Raw genomic sequence first — 12363 nt, forward strand, 5'->3', positions numbered from 1 at the left:
TACTATTTCAGTTCAGTTCTTTTGCGATCTCTGCGTTTACATTCTTTTAGCTTTCTAATTCTTTACCACGATCTGTTTTGTCTCTGCTCGTTTCTGTCTTCTGTTGGATTAAGTAGAATGTAAATTGAAGATCAATTTTTGCGCATCATCCGTGTATGGGCGTCTCAACATATATCTGGAGTTTTGTCCAGCATCTATAATTCGCAACAACGAAACTAGTTGAGAATATTAGCACGGACTTCAGAATCACACCTTCTTCAATTATGCTTTAGTGCAGAATGGTGTTTCGCATGTTCGTACCTGCAGAGCAGCTTCACAGAGCGGGTTGTTGACACGCCAATCTGGCGAGCGTGTACAGATATTTATTTTGAGAAGGTTGAGGGAGAAAATAGGAGTGGCACAAGGACGTGACTGTAAAAGCTGGATGATACCGTATCTCATGACAATTTCCGAGATGTGATTGACAGAACTGGCGATGTAGCTAACGTAACTCAAAGCGAAGAGCACTGTTTCTATATATATATTCTAGTAGACGTAATGTAAACTTCTTCGGAGCTATGTGACAGTACAGCATTAGAGAAGTGAAGTCAACGTTTAACATTAAGAAATCTGTCCTCACTGGGACACGAGCCAAGATCCTGACAGAATCTTAAAAAAAAAATGGTTCAAATGGCTCTGAGCACTATGGGACTTAACTACTGAGGTCATCAGTCCACTAGAACATAGAACTACTTAAACCTAACTAACCTAAGGACATCACACACATCCATGCCCGAGGCAGGATTCGAACCTGCGACCGTAGCGGTCACGCGGTTCCAAACTGACGCGCTTAGAACCGCACGGCCACACCGGCGGCGACAGAATCTTCATTACTCTTTCTGATATACCAGCACATACTTGTTCATGATCTCATAAAGGAGAACATGACGCTTAGTGATGCCATTCACGTGCCTGAAAATAAGTTCACTGTCGGAAGTGACAAATACAGCAGCAAATAAACGATAAAATTTGCATCCTATTGTAAGTAGGCTGTTTAGGTTTTTATATTGGTAACGTCACGTAGCGCTCTGCATGAAAATCACTGGCTGTGCTGTGTGCAGTCTGTGGCTGGGTGGCATTGTTGTAATTTCGCTATTGTAGTGTTGGGCAGTTGGCTGTTAACAGCGCATAGCGTTGCGAAGTTGCAGGTGAGCCGCCAGCAGTGGTGGATGTCGGGAGAGAGACGGCGGAACTTTGAGAGCGGGCGATCTGGTCGTGTGTCCATCAGAGACAGTAAATTTGTAACATTGCATATCATGGACTGATATATATATATTATGACTTTTGAACACTATTAAGGTAAATACATTGTTTGTTCTCTATCAAAATCTTTCTTTTGCTAACTATTTCTATCAGTACTTAGTGCCTTCAGTAGTTAGAATCTTTTATTTAGCTGGCAGTAGTGGCGCTCGCTGTATTGCAGTAGTTCTAGTAACGAAGATTTTTGCGAGGTAAGTGACTTGTGAAACGTATAGGTTAATGTTAGTCAGGGCCATTCTTTTGTAGGGATTTTTGAAAGTCAGATTGCGTTGCGTCAAAAATATTGTGTGTCAGTTTAGTAATGATCAGATTAAGTAAAGAGATGAATGTCTGAGTACGTTCAGTTCTGCTCAGCTGTTTGAAAATCAAATAACGTAAGGGGTTTACCAGCACAATCATTCACTAATTTTTGTAAGGGGACGTTACACTATAACAAACGGTATGGCCTTCTATGAAATACATCGAAGCTGTGGACCCACATACAAACAAGACCTTTATGATATATTACGAACTACGTAGACTTCCTGATTATTATGCATTAAGTAGCTAACGGTGCGATAGCGATATAGGGAAATTTCAGCATCCTTTCGGAACTGACAACTGTCCACTTTAGCATGTAGGATTCAATTAAAAACGTAGCTATATAATTATAATTACGGCTGTAACACTATGATTAGCGTTTCGAATAGCGGAATGAATACTTTATTTGATACCAGTGTAGAATGAGAAAAGCTATGGCCATTTCTGTGCGTTCCTAATGTTGGTTCTAATGACAAATTTTACTGCTGACTTGTTTGAGTTGAGATTATTCACTGCTCTGTCAAAATCTGACTACATTTTTGGCTTACCAATTTTTTCAAGAGTAACCTCCTTCTCTTCTTCTATACTTCTTTGTGGCAGTTCACTCTGACGTATTTTCTCTGCTGTGTGCCAGTCATCTGCCTATCTTTCTTTTTTGCGTTTAATAGTTGTGTTCCTTCTGCATCTCGTAGGTTAGAAGCTTTACTTTTTACTTTTCTGAAGCTGAGTCTTCATGAACACTATTTGAATTTTTTCTACGACCATATCGTTCTCAGTATCTTAACATCTTACTCTCATTTATCCTGACGGTTCTCTATGCATTTCCTTTTCGTTTAAATCCTAGCAAGCTTTATCGCTGGAGTACTACTTCACTTAAAATTCTTCTATTTTCTTTCTTCTTCTACCCTCAACATCGAGTATTTCCTGAGCCGACCACTTTCCTTTCACATTCACTTACGCTATATCTATAGTGCCCTCTCATCTATTAATTAACATGTTCTTTATTGTATTGCACCGTCCGTCTGTTTAACTACTCTAAACGTTTCTTTAGGCCATTGGACATTACCTTACAGAATGTTCACTTCATCTCATCGAGTCTGCCCTCTTATTGCAGCTTTCCTACCAGCTGTGATTTTCATCTTTGTTCACATATTCTGTTTTTCCAATTCCTCAATTTCCACATAAACTCTCTTTATTTTCTGAACGTTCCATTTTGAGGTGGGCATGTTAACCACTGCTGTGATGGTTACTGTTGGTGGGTTTTAAGACCTCATAATAATAATTCAGACGCTGCCTAATTCAGTGTAGCTTACCCTATAATCTAGCTCCCTATTTGAAAGAATCCCGCCACCTACTGTACCATTCACTGCTGCTATTGTTGTTACCCTGTACTTATCTGACCAGCATTCTCTTTCCTCTTTCCACCGTACTGCACTAATACATACTGTTTAACTTTATCAAAGCAGTCTCTCTTTTCACACGTTCAACATTGCATGTTTGGATTGTTAGAACTTTATTATTTTTCGTCCTCCTGCTTGATAACCCTCTCCTGAGCATTCTCTTAAAGGAAGACTAGTTGAACTCCGGAATTCTGGTCATTATAATATATTTAATGGTTATGGATACACTATGCGCGTTTTTGCCTGGATTTTTACATCCTCCAGTCGTCAGTCCGTGTTAACAGAGATTATCCGAATATTAACTACACATGACACCTAATGGCAGAGTCCACACAGACGAGGCTGTCCACAGCACGCCGCCGCTGCGACTGTTTGCTGCCTACCGCTTTTCCCGTAGCGCTGCCTCGCAGCTAGGCCTCCGCTCCGTGCATGTGTCCATGACGCTCACATGGGAACTTAGCTTTCTGCCTCAGGATCTTGGCTCCTGTCCCAGTAATCTCTGGCTCTGAATGTGTGTGTGTGTGTGTGTGTGTGTGTGTGTGAGAGAGAGAGAGAGAGAGAGAGAGAGAGAGAGAGAGAGAGACAGAACTGGATCGCAATATGTCTCTGGTTTCAAATTTATCTGCTATTCATGAGGTTTCTTCTTCAAATTCAAATGGCTCTGAGCACTATGGGACGTAACATCTATGGTCATCAGTCCCCTAGAACTTAGAACTACTTAAACCTAACTAACCTAAGGACATCACACTAGACCCAGTCATCACGAGGCAGAGGAAATCCCTGACCCCGCCGGGAATCGAACCCGGGAACCCGGGCGTGGGAAGCGAGAACGCTACCGCACGACCATGAGCTGCGGACGTTTCTTCTTCAAATGTGTAATATTTCGAACAAACATTTTTATTTATTACGGAAGATGGTTCAAATGGCTCTGAGCACTACGGTACTTAACTTCTGAGGTCATCAGTCCCCTAGAACTTAGAACTACTTAAACCTAATTAACCTAAGGACATTAGACACTTCCATGCCCAAGGCAGGATTCGAACCTGCGACGTAGTGGTCGCGCGGTTCCAGACTGTAGAGCCTAGAACCGCTCAATTACGGAAGAGAAGCGGATGATAATTTTAATGTGTTTTCGTCATTTGTGAGTTAAATGAACGTTGCCCAACAGAGGAGAGAAGCGAAGGGCATGACATATGCGCACATGTCACACTTGCAGCCTATGGGCAAGTGGAGCGATCGCGTGATATCCGCGATCACGTGCCCAAGCTCGTCATGTGTACCTGCCCACATCATGAAGCTCAGTGGCTTGTCTCACTAAGCGAGGACGCACTGGTGATCTTCGGCAACTTCCGCCAACGTTCGCGAAGGGTATTCGCACTCTCTCTCGCACACCGCAGACACACCCAGACCACGCCCATAGGCCACGCGCTTGCAGGGTTCTACCATAGAGTACAGAATTGTAGTAATTACTTAGAATCATGTACAGTGGGAGTACACGACACTACACACATTACCACTTGGAAATGGCCGAAACTGGTGAATGTGACCGAAGGTAAAAAAGCAACTGGAGCTGTTATTCGAATCAAGGCAACATTGCTTTGCTATGTCTGTTCAGGCAATGCTTCAAATTCCCCTTACATGGAAAGATTGGCTGCCTTCTTTGTCTTTAGTGAATCTAGCACATGAATTTCTAAATTTTGCATGAAAATTGCAGTTTATTAGTCAGTCCTATTAGAGTAAGTGATTTCTTACATCCTGTGACTATGGACCGTATTGCTGTGTATGGAAACGAAACAACGCTGCTGATAGTATATTTGATACATATAAAACATAACCAGAAATAACCACATTATAAATAAACAAATAAGTGGTTTTGGGATCATCTCTGCATATTTGTAATTCCAGGCTGATGTTTAGTGGCCAAATCAACAACTTAACATCTAGGTTTGTGCTATACATAACTAATATTACTATAATTCCCGATCTGGCTTTCATTGTCCGCAACTGGTACCATAATTGATAAACATTCTGATGGTATGATATAGAGTAATGGTGTAAAACGCTAAGACTATTGGCCAGTTGTAATAGTAAATCAGTTAACAAATAAATGTCGCTTGACACACAGTCTCGTGAAACAGGAAAAACCTGACATCACTCTGGAGCCATGCTTGTCAGTGCAACTATTTTAATCAAATCTTCTAGGTTTTCAAGCCACGTGACTTCGATTAAACCACTTGAGCCATCTTCGTCAGGAGTAAAGCCCACTGTTTTATGGAGCACGCTCGATATGCCGTTTGTATAGGCGCTATTGCAACGTGTGGAACATTCTAGAGCGGGCCGTAGTGAGCATTGCTCGAGAAGGTGAGATAGCCAGCTGATAACCGCTCCAGCCCACCACAGGACCGGGTGAGTGAAGAAGTGTTGCGACGGGACGGCGCCACGTTTGAAACTGTCGCTCCCGACGTCCTATAGCTGACATTAGTCTTTGTTGCCATTCAGAATCCAGAGCCCAACCCCATGCCCTGCAGTGAACGACTGGTCTCGATTACGAATGTTTATTCTCGTCTCGGTCCTCCAGTAAAACGGACGAAACGATGACTCATAAGAGGAACACTCCTTCTGATGCTAATGCTGATGCTGAGTGAGCGTCTAAGGAGAGCAATCAGCTATCACCATCAGTCTCCTGTCCACCACCCATGACACGGGCAGTGGACCCAACCTGTGTACAAGAATAAGCCTCTGTTCATAAATTGTGCTTCATTTACGTTTTTCATGGAATGTTCAGCTGCGGCCACCTTTACTCACCATTTGTTCAATACGCCGCATGTGCTCAGTACAACACTAAGCAAAGGTGCGAATAGAAAATGCTTCTGCATTCGTAGGCGACACGGTACACATCTAGTATTCGAGGACGTGCGTCATCTTTAGAGGGCCGTAACGTATCTTGTATTCTGGAGGTGCACCGTAACACTGGACTCAGTCCATGTTTCGGCAACTAGCACTCCATCTTTCTGGTCGTTGTTCCACAATATGGAAGAAATGTAACCGGATTCGCCTCCTCCGCTGGCTCCAGTAGCGAACTATTTCTACTCTTGACGCCAATGGCGCGTGCTCAGTACATCGCTAAGCAAAGGTGAGAATAGTAAATGCCCGTGCATTCATAGGCGACACCGTATACACCTACTATTCGAAGACGTGCGTCGTCTTTAAAGGGACGTAACGTATCTTGTATCCTGGTGGCGCCCCATCTTCCTAGTCGTTGTTACACAATATGGAGCCGGCTTCGCCACTTCCGCTGGCTCCAGTAGGGAACAATATTTACTCTTGACGGCGTAATATCGGGCATTTTAATCGAAGTGACGTCGCTTGAAAACAGAAAATTTTATCGATGGAGGTAACCGTCGAAAACTCCGAGAACAAACACAACGACTTATTTTAATGTGCATCACGTCTTTAAACGCCTTGTGTAGACAGAGACAGAATAAGAAAAGGTCAGACAGAGAGAGAGTTACGGTCGGGGAGTGCGGGTGGGGGGGGGGGGGCAGAGGAGAGAGAGAGGGATGACAATGGGAGATAGTAGGGGGCGGATTGTTCGAAGTTTACCAATGGGCAGTGACAGAGAGGGGTGGGGGAGGAGCACTAGACTAATGAGCAGTTCTTAAGAAGTACTGCTTTGAGCAACAGTGAATAAAGTTCTATCGCCACTGGAGTACAGCCATGCCCCAGCACCCTCCGACATGACATCTCCCAATGGCCGGAATACGGTTGTGTACAACATGTTTGTGGCATTAGTCGCCTTATCAGTTTGAGGTTTAATGTTGGATAGGACCTGAATAGCTCTAGTAGGGATCCAGTTTGAAACTTACTATGAATATTTACTGCGTCTGTTAGCCCAGATCAAATTGGATGCGTGATGTGATCAGGTGAATTTAAGTTTCTCCAATTTCGGTGTCTGTGGAAAAGTTATACTGTATCTATAAGATAGGAAAACTGCCACTAGCACAAGATAAACATCTGCTGGGCTGGGTGTGCGACTAGTGAAGTTTCTAATACTGCAGTTTTGCTGTGACTAGGACGGTGACTGTCGCATTATATTTTAAAATGAAGTTTTTTTATTACAGGCTGACTTGTAGATAGGCTGATGTCTAGATTATGTGTGTGGCCGATGTTTCACTTGTAAGTCAGCGAAACTAGCGAATGATATGGCATTTCCGTTATATTTCACTTCACGTTTTATCATGTTTTATTATGTAGTACATAGTCCGCCCCGGTAGCTGAGTGGTCAGCGTGACAGAATGCCAATCCTAAGGTCCCGGGTTCGATTTTCGGCTGGGTCGGAGATTTTCTCCGCTCAGGGACTGGGTGTTGTGTTGTCCTAATCATTTCATCCCCATCGACGCGCAGGTCGCCGAAGTGGCGTCAACTCGAAAGACCTGCACCAGGCGAACGGTCTACCCGACGGGAGGCCCTAGCCACACGACATTTCATGTAATACATATAAGCTTATGCTGCTCTAAATTGGCGAAAAGGCAAGATTGGTAGACCTATCTCTACAGAAAGCCACAGACGGTCACGAAGCATGGGAAAGGTGGTATCAGTAGAAGCAGTGTCGTTCTGGAGCGTGTAGAGGGAGCGGTGATTTACCTACAAGGCTTGACGTAAAGAGCCATACTTTGATTACTTACATTTGCTGTTTAAATGTTTGTCACGGATCCCAACTATGCTGACGACGTTGTCCACACTGACAGGTTTGTAATTATAATTCCAGTAACTTTAAATTAGTGCTAGATGGGTAAATAAAAATATCAGTTAACGTTTTAAATCATGAGTAGAATGAGATGGCCAACAATAAACGGGCCTTGAAGGAAGTCTAGCGTTCATATGCATGATGGCCACATGTTGTTTCTATGCTTATTTCAGTTTATCAGAAGTAAGTAGAGTTCAAATGGGCCTCAACTAGGCAGTGTTCAAATGAGCCTTGGGAAACGTTTATAATAGGCAGTCGTCGATTAGTATCCCGGCAGGCAATACGTGTGCGCCTGTACGGTTCTTAAGTTTGTGTGATAATGAATTAATCCTTGACTTAAATCGTAAAATATATTTATATGATACTGCACAGACATGGAAATCGTGTGGAGAGGTCTTGCGAACTGTTATGGTGTTCAATAAGCGATCATTTGTATTCGAAATCTTTGATGCAGACATTGCTGCTGGTCTGACTTACAGGATTTTTTTCAGGCCGCAGTCATGTCGGAGATTTGATGTTTTACCAGATTCCTGATATTCACAGTACACTCGTGAAATGGTCCTACGGGAAAATTCCCACTTCCTCACTACCTCGGAGATGGTGTGTCCCATGGCTCGTGCGCCGACTATAACACCACGTTCAGAGTCACTTAAATCTTGGTAACCTGCCATCGTGGCAGCAGTAACCGAGCTGAAACTACGTCAGACACTTGTTATCTTGTATAGGCGTTGCCGTCTGCAGCACCGTATTCTGCCTCTTTACAAATGTCCGTACTTGAATATGCATGAATATACCTGTTTCTATGTCGATTCAGTGTATATTTTTTGTATGAAGTGTTTCAGTCATGGTGTGCGGTTTGCCTTTTTATTTTCCAAGTTTTCCCGATTCTTTATAAGGACTTATTTTGATGTGCATTGTTAGTTCTTCCAGTGGAATAAGTGGCATGTAACTGAAACACGAAAATTTCTAATTAGCTACGAACGGAGATCTTATCCCACAGCCGTAGTACTGTCTCGCTGTGTGATAGTTCTCGTGTGTGTGTGTGTGTGTGTGTGTGTGTGTGTGTGTGTGTGTGTGTGTGCGTGCGTGTGTTTATGTATATATGTACCGACTTCCTAACAGTGAAACGCTTACATAGAACAGGCATAAACAAACGGAAGCTTATCCCCGGTGTTTCATCATTACAGGCACAGACTAAATGGGCGACTTACAGTGAAACAAGCATATAATCCTTAAAAACATAGATATGAGAAACCAATGGTTTCCCCAATATGACGTATGGATCAGCGCAGTCATGTCAGTGTTAGAAAACTATTAATGCCTAAAGCAACGTTTATTTCCAAAACACTGCAACTGAGACGTAAAATATATAGTGATAAACTGCTCTCGTTTGATTTGATCATTATTCAGGACAGCTAAGTACTTGCAAACTGCGTTTAGACAACAGGCGTATTGGTCATGCCTCGCCAATTTAGTTGCCACCCAGGTCTCCTCATTTCAACGTGCTGAATGACTATTAATAATACTTGTTTTTTTTTGGGGGAGGGGGGGGGGGGATGGATGTTTAGAAACTTTGGCGTTTGCCAGTCCTGTTCAGTGCTTATGAACTCCGGGAAACTAGGAATGATGTTCGACAGGTTGAAGCCTGCCTTCACTTGAACCGTGGCAATTTGGAACAGTTATTACAATGTGTTTGCTCTCAAATGCATATCGACAGTCTGGATTCCTGACGTGCTCAGTCGTAATATGTTGTGAATATTTTTGGAAAGTGACTATCAACAACAGTCAGTTAATGTATAAAATGCACGTTTGACCGTCAGCTCCTTTTTATTTAAAACCCAAATATCGACCTCTTTCAGTCACAGAACATCTTCACGGATTCCAAAGCCAAGACACAAGAAATACGTGCTATAGATAGGACATGTTACAAAATATTTTCCAACGAAGAACAAAATATAGCTGAATACTTACAGGGTTAAAACAGTTTAGTCCACAACATCACATCTGTAATTACTTAAATAATGGCGAAATCTCGTACGTAGAGCATTCCATGAATTACAGTACGATATGGAGAAGTTCGAATGCCACGAGTAAGCAGACCAGTACTGGAGTGACAAAGTGCTGCAATTGTACAAAATATTGAGGAATTAGTCAAAGATTTTTACAAAGTGTTTTCGTGGTTACAGTAACGAAACAATACTATAAGATATTAACTACATTTAGAGGAAAACCTCTTATGTAACTTATTAGCGTATGGACGTTGGGTGACATTTAAACTTATTTCTGCACAATGTACACTCCTGGAAATTGAAATAAGAACACCGTGAATTCATTGTCCCAGGAAGGGGAAACTTTATTGACACATTCCTGGGGTCAGATACATCACATGATCACACTGACAGAACCACAGGCACATAGACACAGGCAACAGAGCATGCACAATGTCGGCACTAGTACAGTGTATATCCACCTTTCGCAGCAATGCAGGCTGCTATTCTCCCATGGAGACGATCGTAGAGATGCTGGATGTAGTCCTGTGGAACGGCTTGCCATGCCATTTCCACCTGGCGCCTCAGTTGGACTAGCATTCGTGCTGGACGTGCAGACCACGTGAGACGACGCTTCATCCAGTCCCAAACATGCTCAATGGGGGACAGATCCGGAGATCTTGCTGGCCAGGGTAGTTGACTTACACCTTCTAGAGCACGTTGGGTGGCACGGGATACACGCAGACGTGCATTGTCCTGTTGGAACAGCAAGTTCCCTTGCCGGTCTAGGAATGGTAGAACGATGGGTTCGATGACGGTTTGGATGTACCGTGCACTATTCAGTGTCCCCTCGACGATCACCAGTGGTGTACGGCCAGTGTAGGAGATCGCTCCCCACACCATGATGCCGGGTGTTGGCCCTGTGTGCCTCGGTCGTATGCAGTCCTGATTGTGGCGCTCACCTGCACGGCGCCAAACACGCGTATGACCATCATTGGCACCAAGGCAGAAGTGACTCTCATCGCTGAAGGCGACACGTCTCCATTCGTCCCTCCATTCACGCCTGTCGCGACAACACTGAAGGCGGGCTGCACGATGTTGGGGCGTGAGCGGAAGACGGCCTAACGGTGTGCGGGACCGTAGCCAAGCTTCATGGAGACGGTTGCGAATGGTCCTCGCCGATACCCCAGGAGCAACAGTGTCCCTAATTTGCTGGGAAGTGGCGGTGCGGTCCCCTACGGCACTGCGTAGGATCCTACGGTCTTGGCGTGCATCCGTGCGTCGCTGCGGTCCGGTCCCAGGTCGACGGGCACGTGCACCTTCCGCCGACCACTGGCGACAACATCGATGTACTGTGGAGACCTCACGCCCCACGTGTTGAGCAATTCGGCGGTACGTCCACCCGGCCTCCCGCATGCCCACTATACGCCCTCGCTCAAAGTCCGTCAACTGCACATACGGTTCACGTCCACGCTGTCGCGGCATGCTACCAGTGTTAAAGACTGCGATGGAGCTCCGTATGCCACGGCAAACTGGCTGACACTGACGGCGGCGGTGCACAAATGCTGCGCAGCTAGCGCCATTCGACGGCCAACACCGCGGTTCCTGGTGTGTCCGCTGTGCCGTGCTTGTGATCATTGCTTGTACAGCCCTCTCGCAGTGTCCGGAGCAAGTATGGTGGGTCTGACACACCGGTGTCAATGTGTTCTGTTTTCCATTTCCAGGAGTGTATTTCAACTTGCTTTTATGTTATAGATACTATTTTCATTACGTTTATGAAATAATTGACGTTTGTTTATGTAGATATCATGGAGTATATGTAATGATTATGCTACTGTTTAACATTATGTTTTTATCACGATTTCTACCTTATATTGTAAGATCGATATTATTTTATGTTTGAGGTAGCAAATTCGTCTTTCTGTTTACATGTGAAACTCTACCAAAGATGTTCGTCAAAGATAGTCCTGTTCATTGCACTCAGTAAGAAACTTATTATCAATATATATCATCGAGATATTCTTGTACCACATGACGAAAATGCTTTGTGCGGATCTTTAACTAATTCCTCAATGTTTTGTACAATTCTTGCACCTATGCCTCTGATTCTCTCTTCAGTACGTTTCTGTTTACGCATTTTATTAGTATTTATGCCTTCAAATGTCCTTTGTGCTATGCTGGAAGTCATGGCATGCTCTACATATGCGGCGTGGCCATTGTAACAGATGAAAGGTTGTTGCCTAAACTGTTTTAACCCTGTAAGGACTCATGTATATTTTGCACTTCCTCGGTGAAGAATTTGTAACATTTCCTGTATACTACATGTATTTTTTGTACCTTTGAATAGGTACCTTTGAATAGGTCTTAAATGGCTACACAGGATAATTGAAATGGCCTGGGAGTCGGGAGAGGTTCCATCAGACTGGACAAAAGCAGTAATCACACCAATCTTTAAACATGGAAACAGAAAAGATTGTAACAACTACAGAGGTATCTCTTTAATCAGCGTTGCGGGTAAAATCTTCTCAGGTATTGTTGAAAGGAAAGTGCGAGTATTAGTTGAGGACCAATTGGATGAAAATCAGTGTGGGTTTAGGCCTCTTAGAGGTTGTCAGGACTAGATCTTTAG

This window comes from Schistocerca piceifrons, chromosome 7 (genome assembly GCF_021461385.2).
Source record: "Schistocerca piceifrons isolate TAMUIC-IGC-003096 chromosome 7, iqSchPice1.1, whole genome shotgun sequence".
Lineage (NCBI taxonomy): Eukaryota > Metazoa > Arthropoda > Insecta > Orthoptera > Acrididae > Schistocerca > Schistocerca piceifrons.